The sequence below is a fragment of the Rattus norvegicus genome, chromosome Y (genome assembly GCF_036323735.1).
Source record: "Rattus norvegicus strain BN/NHsdMcwi chromosome Y, GRCr8, whole genome shotgun sequence".
Classification (NCBI taxonomy): domain Eukaryota; kingdom Metazoa; phylum Chordata; class Mammalia; order Rodentia; family Muridae; genus Rattus; species Rattus norvegicus.
In genome coordinates, this window is record NC_086040.1 from 38,863,554 (window position 1) to 38,881,115 (window position 17,562).

Below are 17,562 nucleotides of genomic sequence, written 5' to 3' on the forward strand. Positions count from 1 at the left end.
AAGTCTCAGGTAGCAGGTCAGTATGATCATGGGTTTTAGGGACACTTGTTGGGAATCCAGGTCAGTGATCTTGTTACCTTTAGTCACAAGGCAGACATCTCTTTGATGTCCATAGTAGTAAGCCTAGCAGATCATAGGGGAATCCAAATATTCTCTTGGAGAGCCAAGACCTTCTCTAAATTCTCAATGTCCTTTACTCTGCAAAAAGGACAATTTTGTCTCTGTATTATAAAAAAGACATGTGGAGTATCCAAAGCATAATGTCTGTGGATGTACAAGATGACAGGTTTCCCCTTTCCTTATTTGACATCCTGAGTCAGAGTGATAAATCAGTTCTCTTCTCTGGGCCTAGGTACCTGGCCCTAAGGCTTCCGTGAAATAATTTCAATAACAGTAACTATTGAAGCTACTCGATACCTTGCTCAATGTTTAATGAAAATACTACCAACTGTGCTGACTATTGCATTAGTGTCTTTCTTGGGATGGGGTTTTGCAGTAATCCATTAGGTCTGTCTAGATAAATTGGACCATTGTTGTTACCTTGGACAGTCAGTGATGAGCATCTGTGGGTCTACACCACACAACAGGGTAACAGGATTTATGTCAAGTGGGTCTTCTTAACTACACTCCAGGATGGTGCAGGAATAGTATCTGTAAGTGTGCAACAGGGACATATAGAAGCCAGGGTCTCATGAATACACTTGGGAGAAAATAGGGAGGCAAATTTTAAAACAGGGGCAGAAGGAACACCCATTCAGTGCCTGCCCCACATGTGGCCCATATATATACAGCCACCAAACTAGATAAGATGGATGAAGCAGCAAAGAAGTGCAGGCTGACAGGAACTGGATATAGATCTCTCCTGAGAGACACAGCCAGAATACAGGAAATGCATAGGTGACTGCCAGCAGCAAACCACTGAACTGAAAACGGGGCCCCAGTTGAAGGAATCAGAGAAAGCACTGAAAGAGCTGGAATGGGCTCAAGACCCCATATGAACAACAATGCCAAACAACTAGAGCTCCCAGGGACTAAGCCAATACCTAAAGACTATACTTGGACTGACCCTGGCTTCAAACTCATAGGGACAATGAATAGCCTAGTAAGAGCACCAGTGGAAGGGAAAGCCCTTGATCCTGCCAAGACTGAACCCCCAGTGAATGTTATTGTTGGGGGGAGGGTGGTAATTGGGGGTAGGTTGGCAAGGGGAACACAAATATAGAAAGGGAGGGGGAGGGGTTGGGGGATGTTAGCCCGGAAACCAGGAAGGGGAATAGCAATCGAAATGTAAATAAGAAATAATCAAGTTAATATAGATGAGAAAAATAATAGAAGCCAGATTGTGGTGTTCCTTGTAGAAAGGCTTCAACTCTCTTGTCTGATAGGAGTACAAAATGCTGACACAGAATTAACTACCTTGCTTCTTTCACAGAAGAGGGGCAGCTAATATAGCCTTTAGACAAGTGATCATTCCTGAGGCTACAAGGTCCAGTTGTATAGAGAGATGCACACAAGGTGTTTTCACAGCCCTAAAATGTTCATGTAAATCCTTCATGCAGTGTCTTTTCATGTGTTTCATGAAAAAAAAAAGATGGAAACATTCTGAGGAACCTTGAAATTCTAGGAGTTAAACCACAATGAACTATCAAGTATCAAACTCCATACCATCTGTCTCCACGCAGATTAGGTTCTAGTACCCCCATGTGTTCTGGGGTATCTAGGATTTGCTGTTTCTCCAAAACCCTGGTATCCAGGCAGAGCAATACCCACACACACAAATAATCTCTCAAACCTGTCTAGTACCTCCGGAGTTGAGAACAGTGGGATTACATCAACCATTCTATGATACAGGTTCCTTTTGCCTCCCCCAGATTTTTGCCAATATTGTTGTCCTCCTAATATAGAAATGTGAACATTCCTAGCTCACCCTTGCTAGCTAAGTGATTATAACTCTTGGACCAGTGCCTCAGTGTCCCTTGTTCAATTATTTTGAGCTTTAGGAGAGAGGAGGAGGTTATCTCTCTGTTGTAAGGGTGTCAACCTGTGAAACTTCTGAGGCCATCAACAGACAGGACTGAAGAATTTTGAAATCCATGAAAGAATAGGGTCTAAGGTATTTGCCCACTTTAACTCATTCTGAAATGGTCATTCAAATGTTAATTTTATCTCCTTTGCAAAAAGCACCTGAAGAATACATCTTCCAAGAACAAGAAAATCTACATACTTTACTGGAGATTCAGACTTCTGAGTGTATATGAGATCGGAACTATGGGGTTGGTAGTCTCTACCCTCTATTGCCAGTCCCTCATATCTTGGATAGTTCATATGATAAATAGCCCAGTTTCTTCTCAAGTAATGACAACAACTCCAGTGAGACTGTGAGGATATCAGGATGCCCATCTCTTTCAGTTGGTAATATAGACTGTATCTCTCCCTTTGCTTCCAGAGTGTGCATTATTTAATCTACATATGCACAAATGATCTGGTTAGTTGAATAATTATGGGATTATGTTTTAGGGAGAGGTATGGGAAGATAGATTCTCCCAATATACCTAGGATTCTTCACTACTAATCTGAAACTACAAGTGTGAGTTTTAGTCCAACTATCTTTTTAATACGGTTCAGGACTTTCACAAAGAAGATATTCTTTTGGTAAACAGAAAAAAGGTTAACTTTGTTAGTATATGTAAGTCGAACTGTGTCTAATTTTTCAAAAAGATGATGGTTGCTTTCTGTTTATGCAAGAGGCCTCTTGCCAGAAGGAAACAGGAAGAAGGGGGGCAATGAGACATGATTAATAACAGGTGAGTTATTATCCCCTTGCCTATGTCAATGGCATGTTTGCTGCTTCAGAGACATTAAGGGAGTTTTCCGTTTGCTACCGTGAATGGTACCTTTTGATCAGGTAATTGTCACAGTACATTATTGAAGACTGAATATGTAGATCCAGTGACCATTATGAAATCAATTGCTTTGTCACAATTTTAAGTTTTACTATAGATTCTTGGAGTACAGTAGCCTGGGTGCCATCACTGTCCTAAATGTAGGACTTGCTGTACCTTTTACTTCCAATTACAGCACTTATTTTCCAATGTTCACTTTATTTTCAAGAGGTATATTGGTCTTTCTCCATGGGTTGCTTGCTCGCTTCTAGCCCTTTTCATGTTTGTTTTAACAGACTTTATTATTATTCAGATTTACTCTTCTGCTTACCGCTTATGGCCTTCTTTTTTTTTTTTTTTTGAGTACATTTAGTTTATTGTAAAAAGTGATGGAGGGGGAGAAAATAAATGATATGAAATATTCATAATATTAACATATAAACGTTCCATTATTATTTCACTTTTGGTACATCCACATTGTTTATGTTGTCTACAATGACAACAAAGAAGCAAATTCACAAATCTAATAGCATTAGATATCAGCATTCAGCTTTCATATTCTACATGATCTTTGAAGAATCTGCTCCCATGCTCCTCAAAATCATTTTGTTCACTCCAGTCCCCTGAATGATGAGATCATTCATGGCAATTGTAACAACAGAAGAGTGAGACAAGAAGGAAAAAAAATGCATGACCCCTGTGTTATCCCTTACATCATTGTCCTGGACTCAACAACCTATCACATCCTTCAGCATTTACCATCCATATCAAGTCACACAACTACATTTGAAAGCTGAGGCTATACTTCCCATGTATAAGCAATGATGGCATATGACACAGCCCATCCTTCCATGTGAAAAACATGCAGGTTTACTCCTTTTCTGCATAAAATCACACTCAACAGTTCTTTCCTTAGCTTTTATTTGCCTATGAATTCTTGCTAGGAAAAGACATTAAACTACCACATTCAGCATGCTCCTTTGAGAATTTTGTCTTCCTCTGCAGAATGTTTAAGAAACCTTTTCTATCTTAAAAGTTTGGTCAATAAAATTGCCATTATTCCTTTCATTAAAAATCCCAGTCACCTATTCTTATTATTGTTTATTACTATTTTTACTATTTTTATTAATACTTATTAGTATATACTTTAGAAGTAAGTCCTACCAAGCTCTTGAAGACTTTTATCCTAACAAGACTTAAAGCTATATGTTATACAACAAGCCATTCCAGGACTTAGCACCTTAAACTACTGAACACTTTCTGACAGCCTCGGGTACAAAGCAGGACAACAACTGTAATGTCTCTACCCCCGTTAGCTTCATCTGTTCTGAGGTCTGTTGCTAAAAGCAATCGGAAGGTCAGACAGGATGCAAGCAGAAGAAAAATAAACTTATTTATTTGACAAAGGAGATTCAGTGACAGTTATCAAAATAAAAACAAAGAAAAACCTGCTTATTCTGCTTCCCAACATAGAGTGGATGGAAAAAAAATGCCTTTTTAAAAATATCATATATGTTTTTAACTTCTTTTTTTTAGCATGCCATTTCTTTTCTTTTCTTTTTTTTATTAACTTGAGTATTTCTTATTTACATTTCCAGTGTTATTCCCTTTCCTGGTTTCCGGGCCAACATTCACCTAACTCCTCCCCTCCCCTTCTATATGGGTGTTCCACTCTCCATCCTCACCCCATTGCTGCCATCCCCACAACAATCATATTCACTGGGGGTTCAGTCTTAGCAGGACCCAGGACTTCCCCTTACACTGGTGATCTTACTAGGATATTCAATGCTAGCTATGAAATGAGAGTCCCGGGTCAGTCCATGTATAGTCTTTAGGTAGTGGCTTAGTCCCTGGAAGCTCAGCTTGGTTGGCATTTTTGTTCATATGAGATGTTGAGCCCCTTCAAGCTTTCCAGTTTTTTTTCTGATTCCTTCAACGGGGGTCCTGTTATCAGTTCAGTGGTTTGCTACTGGCCTTAGACTCTGTATTTGCTGTATTCTGGCTGTGTATCTCAGGAGAGATCTGCATCCGCCTCCTGTCGGCCTGCACTTCTTTGCTTCATCCATCTTGTATAATTGGGTACAGGTATATGTAAGGGCCACATGTAGGGCAGGCTCTGAATGGGCGTTCCTTCTGTGTCTGTTTTAATCTTTTCCTCTCTATTCCCTGCCAAGGGTATTCTTATTCACCTTTTAAAGAAGGAGTGTAGCATTCGCATTTTGATCATCCATCTTGCGTTTCATGTGTTCTATGCATCTAGGGTAATTCAAGCAGTTGTGCTAATAGCCACTTATCATGTGCATGCCATGTGTGTTTTTATGTGATTGGGTTACCTCACTCAGGATGATGTTTTCAAGCTCCAACCATTTGTCTATGAATTTCAAAAAGGCATTGTTTTTGACATCTGAGTAATACTCCATTGAGTAAATGTACCACATTTTCTGTATCCATTCCTCTGTTGAAGGGCATCTGGGTTCTCTCCAGCTTCTGGCTATTATAAATAAGGGGGTGATGAACATAGTGGAGCATGTGTCTTTTTTATATGTTGGGGCATCTTTTGGGTATATGCCGAAGAGTGGTACAGCTGGATCCTCAGGTAGTTCAATGTGAAATTTTCCTAGGAATCTCCAGACTGATTTCCAGAATGGTTGTACCAGTTTGCACTCCCACCAATAGTGGAGGAGTGTTCCTCTTTCTCCACATCCTCGCCAGCATTTATTTTTACCTGAGTTTTTGATCTTAGCCATTCTCACTGGTTTGAGGTGAAATCTCAGGGTTGTTTGGATTTGCATTTCCCTTATGACTTAAGATGTTGAACATTTCTTTAGGGGTTTCTCAGCCATTCGGCATTCCTCAGCTGTGAATTCTTTGTTTAGTTCTGAACCCCATTTTTAGTAGGGTTATTTGTCTAACTTCTTGGGTTTTTTGCATCTTTTGAATATAAGCCCTCTATCTGTTGTTGGATTGGTAAATATCTTTTCCCAATCTCTTGGTTGCCGTTTTATCCTAACCACAGTGTCCTTTCCCTTCCAGACGCTTTGCAGTTTTATGAGACCCCATTTGTCAATTCTTGATCTTAGAGCATAAACCATTGGTGTTTTGTTCAGGAAATTTTTTCCAGTGCCCATGTGTTTGAGATGCTGGCCTAGTTTTTCTTCTATTAGTTTGACTGTATCTGGTTTGATTTGGAGGTCCTTAATCCACTTGGACTTAAGCTTTGCACACGGTGATAAGCATGGAACGATTTGCACTCTTCTACATGCTGACCTCCAGTTGAACCAGCACCATTTCCTGAAAATGCTCTTTTTTCCATTGAATGGTTTTGGCTCCTTTGTCAAAAGTAAAGTGCCCATAGGTGTGTGGGTTCATTTCTGGGAGCTGCCTTATGTATAATACCCAAGAGCTAGAAGAATCCGTAATGGCATTCATCAGAGGAATGAATACAGAAAATGTAGTACATCTAAACAATTGTGTACTACTCAACTCTTAAAACCAATTATCTCAAGAAAGCCAAAGACAAATGGGATGATCTAGAAAATATCATAATGATTGAGGTTACCCAATCACAAAATGGTATGAAATCACACATTTTATGAAATCACCAAAAGTGGATATTGGCACAAAAGCTAAAATTACCAAAGATGCAGTTCACAGACAACTGGAAGCTCAATAAAATGATACACAAAATGTGCATGCTTTAATCCTTTTCAAAAGGTGGACACAATAATATCTATGAATTTCGAGCAGAGACTGAGGAAATCCCATTCAGAGCAGGCCGTACATGTGGCAAAAATATATACACATCAGTCACCAAAACTAGATAAGATTGATGGAGCTAAGAAGTGCATTGTGCCAGGGACTGTATAGAGATCTTTCCTGTGAGACACAGCTAGAGCATATCAAATAAAGAAGTGAATTCTAGAGGCAAATCAGTGAATTGAAAACGGACAGTAGGGGAGTTATAGAAAAAGAGGAGTGGGGCCGGTTAGGGATCATATGTGCAGGTAATAGGGAAAGGAAATAACATTTCAAATGTAAATATAGAAATACCCAATTAAAACAGGAATAAAATTTGCTTAAAAAATAAAAAGAAATAAAGAAATTTAAGAAAAGAACACTGCGAAGTATTCACAGCTATTGACTCAGAAATGTAAAAGTCATTTTCATGGAATGATAGAGTAATACTAATGGAAAGACTGAGATGATGAAGACTCAACTAGAAACACTTCTCTCTCCCAGATATCAGTATCAGACAAAAACTGCACTATAGGCATCCAGAGCATGGTGGAATTTACTCTGAGGCGAGGACTCAATACTTGTCTTTCCATTCTTCCTTAGGACCATTTTCTTCTTGACAAAAAGAATAAGGCTATGAGATCTCAGCAAAACAACTGTGCCCTGCCCATCACTTGGCTTTGGAATAAAAAAAAATAATGATATAAACTCTTTGACTTCCAGGAATGATATGAACAGGTAAGTCCAGATGCTTCTGAAAGGCTCCCAGCTCCTGATTCCCATATGTGGAAGATTCACATCAAGCCTAACTCTTCAGAGATCCCACTCAATCCCTACTAAGGACTCTGAGCTATCCCAAGGATGATGTACATCTTCCTTTTTTTATACAAAGATATAAGGCCAGCTTCCTTCTCCACATCACTGAAATCTTTATCCTCTTTGTTCTCCCTCCCATATGGCTGTTTACCGTGAATTAGAGGTCAATTATTAAACCCTAGAGGTACTGCAAGAATATCAGAGAGGCAGTTGCAGCCACAACAACACTTGTGATGTCACAGAAGCAGCTAGGGAATCCAGGTTACAAGAGATACTTGCAGTAGGGCCAAATCATGATGTCACTGTGAACTGCCATGTCCTACCTGCTAAACAGATTTCCCTACATTGACCAGATTTTGAGTGCCCTTTCCAGGTACGTCTCCTGTGACACAGTGGAAACCTTTACATAGTCCATCATTCTAAAAATGTTGAAATCTCTTTTCTTCATTAGTGGTTACATGCTTTGAATGGGGAAAGTTAGCCATGGTTTTGGCATGTGTATAAACGATTTAAGAAAATGGAGTGCAGGAGATTCTTCTAGATAATAATTTTTTCCCAGGTTCATTCCTGTGAAATACATAAAAATTTTGTAGGTTTTCTCTGTTTCCCAAAAGCCAGTATTCTCCCTACAGACCTTTAATTGAATGAATATTGTGTTTCAATTTCTTATTGTACATTCCTTGATAGGGAACTTTATAAATATTCCTGAATGTTTACTCAAAAATTCTGTTTTAAAATTCCATTTTTTGCAATGATTTTGGCCCAATGATAAAGTGAATATAACAGTGTAAATATTGTGTACCTACTTCAAATGATAAACTCCCAAATCCTTATTTTATCCAATAATCACAGACATCAGTAAAGCAAAGGACAATATCAACTCTAGAATGTGGTTCTGTAGTCCCAAAAGATAATCAGTTCTCTAATATCTCCCTTCCTTATTTCCAAGGTTCTGACATGAGGGTTGAGGGTTTTTTAACCTGATTCTTTGTTCAGGCCAAACATAAGGTTCAGGAGGATGGACAGTGAGAGGAATGTCTTGAGGTCCAGGGAAAACTTAACTTCAATAGTTTCATAAGTAGAGAATGGCATCTATTTGGCATTGTCATTTGTGGATTCTACATTCTTGACCCAGTTGTGCATAATCCATGTTAAAATTCCACCAAACCTCATAGGTGTAGGAGACACCAAAATTACATAAGATTGATGAAGCTAAGAGGTGCATGCTGCCAAGAACTGGAAAAAGATCTTTCCAGAGAGTCATAGTTAGAGCATGTTAAATACAGAAGTGAATGTTAGTGGTAAACTGGTGAACAGAAAGCATGTCTCTTCTTGGTAGATATTTAGAAAGGATTACAAGAGCTGAAGGGACTTTCAACCCCATAAAAACAACTATTCCAACAAACCAGAGCTTTCTGACACTAAACCAATATTCAAAATCTGTCCATGGAAAGTCCTATGGCTCCAACAGCATATGTGGCAGAGGATGGATTCCTTGGGCACCAATGGATGTAGAAGCCCTTGGTCCTTCTCAGGTTTGGTTCCCAGTTCAAGGAAATGTCAAGGTGCAGTAAGGAGGGTTGTAAAAGAAGGGGAGTCGGTCCAGTTACGACCTTATGGAGAGGAAATTTGGAAAGAAAATAGCATTTGAAATGTAAATATAGAAATAGCCAATAAAATAAGCAAAACTTTACTAAAAAATGGAAGAAATGAAAAAAGAAACTGCTAGCCATTCTCACCTATTAATTCAGAAATATAATGAGTAACAGTCAGGGAATGGTAATCAGAATAATAATGGTGAAAAGACTGATATGATTAAGAGTTGAATAGAAGCACTTCTCTCTCCCAGATATCAGTGTCAGACACAAACTGAACTATAGGAATCCAAAGCGTGGAGGAGTTTACCCTGAGATGAGGACATAGTACTTGTCTTTCACTTCTTCCTTAGGACATTTTTCTTCTGGGCAAAAAGAATAAAAGCCATGAGCTGTCAGGAAAACAACTGTGACCTTCCCAAACTTGGGTTTTGGGATAAAGAAATTAATGATATAAACTCTCTGATTTCCAGGAACTGTAAGAGCAGGAAGTCCAGATGCTTCTGAGAGGACCCCAGCTCCTAATTCCCATTTGTAGACGGCTCAGATCAAGACAATCTCTTCATGAAACAACTCAACACCTACTAAGGACTCAGAGAGCTTTCCCAAGGACCTTTTTTGTACCAAGACAGAAGGTCAGCTTTCTTCTCCCCATCTCTGATATCTTCATCCTATTTGTCCTCCCTCCCAAATGGCTCTTTACACTGAATTATAGGCCAATTAGTAAACCATAGATATATGGAATGAATATCTGAGAGGCAGTTGCTGTCAGGACAACACTTGTGACAACACAGAAGAAGATAGGGCTCTCAAGGATACAAGAGATATATTACGGGGGTACTAAGGATGATGTCACTGAGAACTGCCATGGACTACCTGCTAAACAGATTTCCTTACATTGACCAGATTTGACGGTGCCCTTTCTAGGAGAGTCTCCTATGACACAGTGGAAACCTTTTGTACTCCATCTCTCTAACGCTAGAGACTTCTCTTTGCTGCATTAGTGTTTACATGGTCTGAATGGACAAAATTAATCGGGACTTGGCATGGGTAGAAAAGATCTAGGAAGATGGAGTGGAGGAGATTCTTCTTGATAATAATTTTGCTCCCTGGTCCATTCCTGTGACATACAGTTCAATTTCCTAGTTTTTCTCTGTTTCCCAAAGGCCATTATTTTCCATACAGACCTTTAATTGAGTGAATATTGTATTTCATTTTCTAATTCTTCATTCCTAGATAGGGCACTTTGTATTCATTCCTGAAAGTGTACTCAAAAATTCTCTTTTGTAATTGCATTTTTGTAATGATTTTGGCAAAAAAGAGGGCCGAAGTATAGAGTGCAGAGAACAGTGTAAATATTTTGTACCTACTTCAAATGATAAACTCCAAATTCTTATTTTATCCAAAAATTATCATACATCAGTAAATCAAAGACAACATGTACTATACAATTCGTTTCTCTATTCCCATTTGATATCATTTCTGCAATATCTTCCTTCTTGTGTTCCCATGGCCACACTTGAGGTTTTTGGATATTTTACAATGATTCTTTTTTCAGGCCAAACATAAGACTTAGGTGGATGGGCAGGGAAAGAAATGTTTTGAGTTCAACTGAAACCTCAATTTCAATAAGTTCATAAGGACAGGTGGGACCTTTGCATCTGTAGATTCTACATTCTTGTTCTAGATGCGCAGAATCAATGGTAAATTCCATCTAACCTCACATAGGAGCCAATATATATATGATAGATAGATAGATAGATAGATAGATAGATAGATAGATAGATAGATAGATAGATCTGCCACCAAAATAAGATAAGATTGTTGAAGTTAAGAAGTGCATTCTGCCAGGAAGAGGATATAGACATTTCCTGAGAAACACAGCTAGAATATGTAAATTACATAAGTGAATGCTTGTGGCAAACCAGTTACTTGTAAATGGAACTCTTGTTGATAACTTTTGAGAAAGGATTACAAGAGGTAAAGGGGTTTGCAAACCCATAAGAAAAACAATGTCAATGAACCAGAGCTTTCTAGTACTAGACCAATATTCAACGAATGTACATGGACATACCTATGGCTCCCACTGCATATTTAGTACCAGATGGCCTTCTTGGGAACCAACAGAAGTAGAAGCTCTTGGTCCTCCCTATATTTGATTCACAGTTCATGGGAATGCAAAGGGGTAGTAAGGGGATTATAGTAGAATGGGAGGTGGACTGGTTAGGGATCTTAGAGACAGGAAATTGGAAAAGGAATAACATTTGTAATGTAAATATAGAAATATCAAATTTAAAAAAGCTATATATTTTGCTAAAAAAGAAAAAAATGAAAGAAATAAAAGAAAAGAAACTGCCAATTAATTACACCCTTTGACTCAGAAATCTAGAGGGTCACTGTCAGGGAATGATAGTCAGAGTAATACTAGTTCAAAGACGAAGATGGTGAAATCTCAAATAGAAGCAATTTTCTCTCCCAGATATCAGTGTCAGACACAATCTGCACTCTAGGAATCCAAAGCACGGAGTAATTTACTCTGAGCTGAGGACACAATACTTGTCTTTCCCTTCTTCCTTAGGACCAAAACCATCAGCTTTAAAGAAAACTGTGCCCTTCCCAACACTTGGCTTTGGAAAAAAGACATGAATGATATAAATTCTCCGACTTCCAGGAACCATAACTAGCAGGGAAGTCCAGATGCATCTGAGAGGCTCCCATCTCCTGATTACCATATTTGGAAGGCTCCAATCAATACTATCTTTTCAGCAAACCTTCTCAACCACTACCCAGAAATGACTGAAATTTCCCATGGACCACATATTTCTTTTTTTTTATAACAAAGCAGAAGGCCAGCTTCCTTCTTCCCATCTTTGATCACTTCATCCTCTTTTTTCTCCTTCCCAAAGGCTGTTTATGCTGAATTAGAGGCCAAATAGTAAACCCTAGAGGTACTGAATGACTACTGGAGAGGCAACTTCTGTCAGGACAACACTTGTTACATCACAGAAGAAACTAGGAATCTCCAGGATACAACAGATTTTTTTAGATAGGCCTAATGGTGATGTCACTGAGAATTGCCATGGCCTACCTGCTAAAGTGTTTTCCTTTCAATGACCAGATTCGAGGGTGCCCTTGCAAGGTTTGTCTCCTGTGAAACAATGGAAACCTTTTCATACTACATGTCTTTAAAGCTAGAAACTTCTCTTTATTTCCTTAGTGGTTACATGCTCTGAAAGGAAAAGATAATCAGGAGCTTTGCATGGGTAGAAAAGATCTCGGAACATGGAGTGGAAGAGATTCCTCTGGATAATAATTTTATTACCAGGTCCATTACTGTGACATACAGTTCAATATCCTAGGTTATCTCTGTTTCCCAAAGGCCAGCATTTTCCCTACAATCCTTTAATTGAATTCATATTTCATTACAGTTTCTCATTGTACATTCCTTGATAGGTGACTTTATATATTCCTGAATGTGAAGTGAAAAATTCTGTTTTCCAATTTCATGTTTTTTTGCAATGATTTTGGCAACACAAGGGTCCCACCTAAGGTTGAATATAAAAATGTAAATATTATGTACCTACTTCCAATGATGAACTTCCAAATCCTTAGTTTATCCAAAAATTTCGAGACATCAGAAAAGCTAAGGAAAACATGAAATACAGAATATGGTTCAGTAGTCTCATTAGACATCAGTTCTTTAATATCTAACTTCCTGTTCCTCTAGGGCCAGACGTGAAGGTTTTCGAGGTTTTACCATGGCTGTTACTTCAGGACAAACATAAAATTCAGGAGGATGTGCAGGGAGATGAATGGCTTGTCCAGGGAAACTTCAACTTCAATAGGTTCATAAGAACAAGAGGGAGGTGTTTGGAATTGCCATTTGTGGATTCTACATTCTTGACCTAGGTGTACATAATCCATGTGAAAATTCCACCTAACCTCATAGCTGTAGGAGCCACCAAATGTATAGTTGGAACCAGATGTACATCTTTCCTGAGAGACACAGCTTGAGCAAGTCAAATACAGAAGAGAATGCTACTGGCAAACCAGTGAACCAAAAATGGATCTCTTGTTGGTAGTTTTTGAGAAAGAATTACAAGAGCTTAAGGGGATTTCAATTCCATAAGAACAACAATGCCAGTGAACCAGAGCTTTCTGGTACTAAACCAATATTCAAAGACTGTACTTGGACAGACCTATGTGTCCAACTGCATATGTAGCAGTGGATGGCCTTGTTGGGAACCAATGGAAGGAGAAGTTCCTGGTCCAACCTAGGTTTAACTCTCAGTTCAAGGTAATATCAAGGTTCACTAAGGTAGGTTATAGAAGAATGTTAGGGGGACTAGTTACGGGTCTTATGGACATGAAACTGGGAAAGAAAATCAAATTTGAAATTCAAATATAGAAATATCCAAATAAAAAAAGCAATAAAATTTGCTAAAAATTAAAAAAAAATGAAATAAATTAAAGAAAAGACATCTGTCAGCTAATTACACATATTGACTCAGAAATCTAAAGGGTAACTATCAGGAAATGGTAATCAGAGTAATACTAGTGGAAAGACTGAGATGATGAAGTCTCAACTAGAAGCTCTTCTCTCCCAAATATCAGTGACAGACACAAACTGCACTATAGGTATCCAAAGCAAGGAGGCGTTTACACTGAGCTGAGGAGACAATACTTGTCTATCCTTTGTTTCTTCGGACCTTTTTCTTCAGGGCAAAAAGAGTGAAAGCCATGAGCTCTCACTAGAACAACTGTGCCCTTCCCAACAACTGACTTTTGGAATGAAGAAAATGATTATATAAACTCTCTGAATTCCAGAAACCATATCAAGCAGGGAAGTCCAGATGATAATGAGAGAATCCCAGCTCTGGATTCCCATGTGTGTAAGGCTCAGATCAAGGCTATCTCTTCAGATACAACACTCAACGCCTACCCAAGACTCACTGAGCTTTCCCATGGACCATTTATTTCTTCCTTTTTTTATACAAAGAGAGAAGGCCAGCTTCCTTCTCTTTTATCTCCCTAACAAATGGCTGTTTAGCCAGAATAAGAGGTCAATGAGTTAACCCTAGAGGTCCTCAAAGAATATCCAAGAGGCAGTTGCTGTCACCATGACACTTGTGACATCACAGAAAAGCTAGAGCTCTTCAGGATAAAAGAGATATTTCAGGGAGGACCTAATGATGATGTCACTGAGAACTGCCATGATCTAACTGTTGAACAGCTTTCTTTACATTGACCAGATTTGAGGGTTCCCTTTCCAAGAGTGTCTCTTGTGACACACTGGAAACCTTTAAATACTATATATCTCTAATGCTGGAGACTTCTCTTTGCTTCATTAGTACGTACATGTTCGGAATAGAGAATGTTGATCAGGGGCTTGGCATGGGTATAAAGATCTAGGAACATGGGGTGGAGGAGATTATTCTGGATAATAATTCCACTCCCAGTTCCATTCCTGTGACATACAGTTCAAGTTCCTAGGTTTTCTCTGTTTTCCAAAGTCCAATATTTTCCTTCCAGACATTTAGGTGAATGAATATTGTATTACATTTTTTTATTGTACATTCTTTGAAAGGAGACTTTATATATATTACTGAATGTGTACTCAAATATTCTGTTTTCCAATTTTAATTTTTGCAATGATATTGGCAACAAAGTTGGCCCAGCTAAAGCATGAATATAACAGTATAAATATTGTATACCTACTTCAAATGATAATCTCTCAAATCCTTAATTTAAGCAAAAATTACCAGCCATCAGTAAAGCAAAGGACAATATGGACTTTAGAATGCGGTTCAGATTTTCTTTTAGGCTTGAAAAATTTTGCGAAGAAGGTTTTGTGGGTGTATTTGTGTCTTTATCCCTCCATTGCTGGTCTTTCCAGTCAATGGGATTTGGCCTCTTAATGTTTCATATCACCAATGTAAGTCACAGCTTAGGTCACCCCATTGATTCGTGGGTACCTCCATTATACCAGGTCTCTTTCTCTTCCTGGAGGTTTCTCCCACCTCCTCATCTCTTAAAGTTCAAGATTTCCTTTCTTTCTCATGACTATCGGGTCCTATCTCCTGTCCCTTCACACACAGGATCCATTCTCCTCTTCCTTCCATCTCTCATCTAGTTCCTTTCCTCAATCGGCCTCCTAGACTATTTTATTCCCCATTCTAAGTGAGAGTCAATCTTATGCACTTTGGCCATTCTTCTTGTTTATCTTCTTTGTACCTTTAAGCTTTGTGGAGGATGTCCTGTAGTTTGTGGATAATATTACTTATAATTGAGCAATTTCAACAACCCTCTTGATCATATTTTACAGTAGTATGTTAAAATTGAAAATTATAATTTAGTATGAGTGAATGTCATGAGGACCAAATTTAAGTAAAAAGAAACTTAAAACAAGATCAAATCACAGATTTTAAAAATTGACCTAATAATAAAAATTCTCTACTATCATAAGGAATTATTATATCACAGGCAATTTTTAAGTGGTACCATAAATTTGGCAGACAAATGATGTTTTTAACAAGTAATTATGGATAATATGACTAAGATCAAATAATATAAATATATTGTTTTCATTCTGATATCACTTCCTGGCATTTTTCCTCAAACATGATGTTTATAGCATTGAACATTATGGTATTAGTTTTAAATTTTAATATTTATTTTAACCTAACCTATAAAGTAACAGGTTGCCATATGTTATGTTTGTAGACAATCACCCTCATCCTCGCTTCCTCAGTTCTTTGTTTCCGCCTGCCCTATGTCCCTCACCACTTATACTAGTCTCTCTTCATTATTCTTACTTCTAGATTCATATCCCACATGCTCAATATCTTCCATACCACACTGTTTAAAACCCTACTCTCTAATCTCTGTGACGTATACCAGTTAAATGAACTCAAACCACCCACAGCTTCACATAAATACAAGTATATTAAAAGGAGATTCTTTGATCTCTTTGAAAAAGAACACATGGTATTTGCCTTTCTAAGTCTTTGTTACCTTACTCGGTTTAGTTTTCCTAGGGAGAATGAAGTACCATTGTGTATATTGTCACATTATTATATATCTATGTATCAATGAATATTCATTATGATTCTCAATAAAAGAGCAATAGATTTATTTTTGAAAAACGATGAGAAAGCTCAGATAGAAAAGTCAAGAAACTAAGAAACTAAGAAACTAAGAAACTAAGAAAATTTCAAAGATAAATATGACGAACATATTTGTGTTTATATTAACTGGAGCAGTGTGTGTTAAAGTTAATAAAGGATGTGGTATTTATAATATTTTTATACTAATAAAATGTAGAATATTCAATAATTTAGAGAATACTTATAAAATTGTTCATCACTAAGTTATATTTCCACTAAAACTGTAATCTTTTTATAAACTATTTTACATATATATATGTATATGTATATATATATTACCTTCAAAATAAAGAATATTAAGAAGTTAGTCATAAAATTCAATAACAACACCAAAGACGAATTATATGAATAACCAACAGAATAGGAGATATTGCAAACCTCTCCAGTTAAATTAAGAGACTTAGAAAAGTGATAGCATTTTAATAGAAAGGCACATGGCAAACAAGATACAATAAAATCCTGAAACTATACTAAGATGGTTACTATTCATTCCTATGTGCTAAGGTTTCATCAACAAGCATGGTACATGAAGATAATGTATATGTCAGAAAAATTAATTCATGTTTAACATAGTAACTTTCTTCATAAAACCCAAGCAGACACTTCTCTTTTTTGTTGCTTAAAAAGTATGTACAAAGCATGGCTTTTGATTATAACACTAATATTTCAAAACTATCATTAAATATGCAAAGATCTTAACACAAAACCCATAGTTTTCATAGCAACCATACAAACTTAAGAAGGAAAAGAAAACATTTTTAAGTACATAGATGTGCGTAATGAAGTCCCCACCTTACCAGTAACAGATGGGTCAAATTTATTGTTCTATGTATTACATAGAATACTCTATCCCAGTTCATTGTTCCTTAGCATATGTTTTTCCTCATCTTTCTCTGTTACTTATCTTCTGAAAGCAGGTGGTATTTCTCATAAAATTAGTTCAAATCATCCAATCTTCACTCCAACAAAAAGAAGGTGTTGACATTGGAGGAAAACCAATTAAAGGTTCTCATTTTTTATTGTGCAAAATTTTATGTATGATTTTGTATGCTTAATATGCTTCTACACCTTAGTGATGACAATTCAAGATTGGCATGAAATCCATCATTCTTAATTCACAATGTAAATGCCCTTTAGCTAATCACAGAAAAGCCTTCAAAGTGTATTTACATAGGATTATTTAGTAAAAATTCAACTTATAGTTTAAGGGGAATAGTGATGTAAAACATCTTTTCTTACATTTTTGTTGCCTTCACATTATTTTATAGCTAAGAGATTTCATTAGAATCAAGAAAGAATTGTTAACATCTTACTAAAATAAAATGAGAATTTTCTCTGTATAATACAGAACTTATTCTTGAAAATTTT

The 17,562-nt window shown here is 37.3% G+C and overlaps 2 long non-coding RNA genes across 2 annotated transcripts in view; one reads left to right on the top strand and one right to left on the bottom strand.

Moving 5' to 3' along the window:
- LOC134484520 (uncharacterized) overlaps positions 1–17,562 on the bottom strand; it is an 84,683-nt gene that overhangs the window by 39,004 nt on the left and 28,117 nt on the right. Inside the window, exon 3 of the long non-coding RNA XR_010061967.1 lies at positions 12,613–12,671. This is a non-coding gene — a long non-coding RNA (uncharacterized LOC134484520). The remainder of the gene's footprint in view (positions 1–12,612; positions 12,672–17,562) is intronic.
- On the top strand, positions 7,065–11,821 carry LOC134484519 (uncharacterized). The gene is made up of 3 exons (XR_010061966.1): positions 7,065–7,355; positions 9,502–9,663; positions 11,607–11,821. It is a non-coding gene; the product is annotated as an uncharacterized LOC134484519 (long non-coding RNA).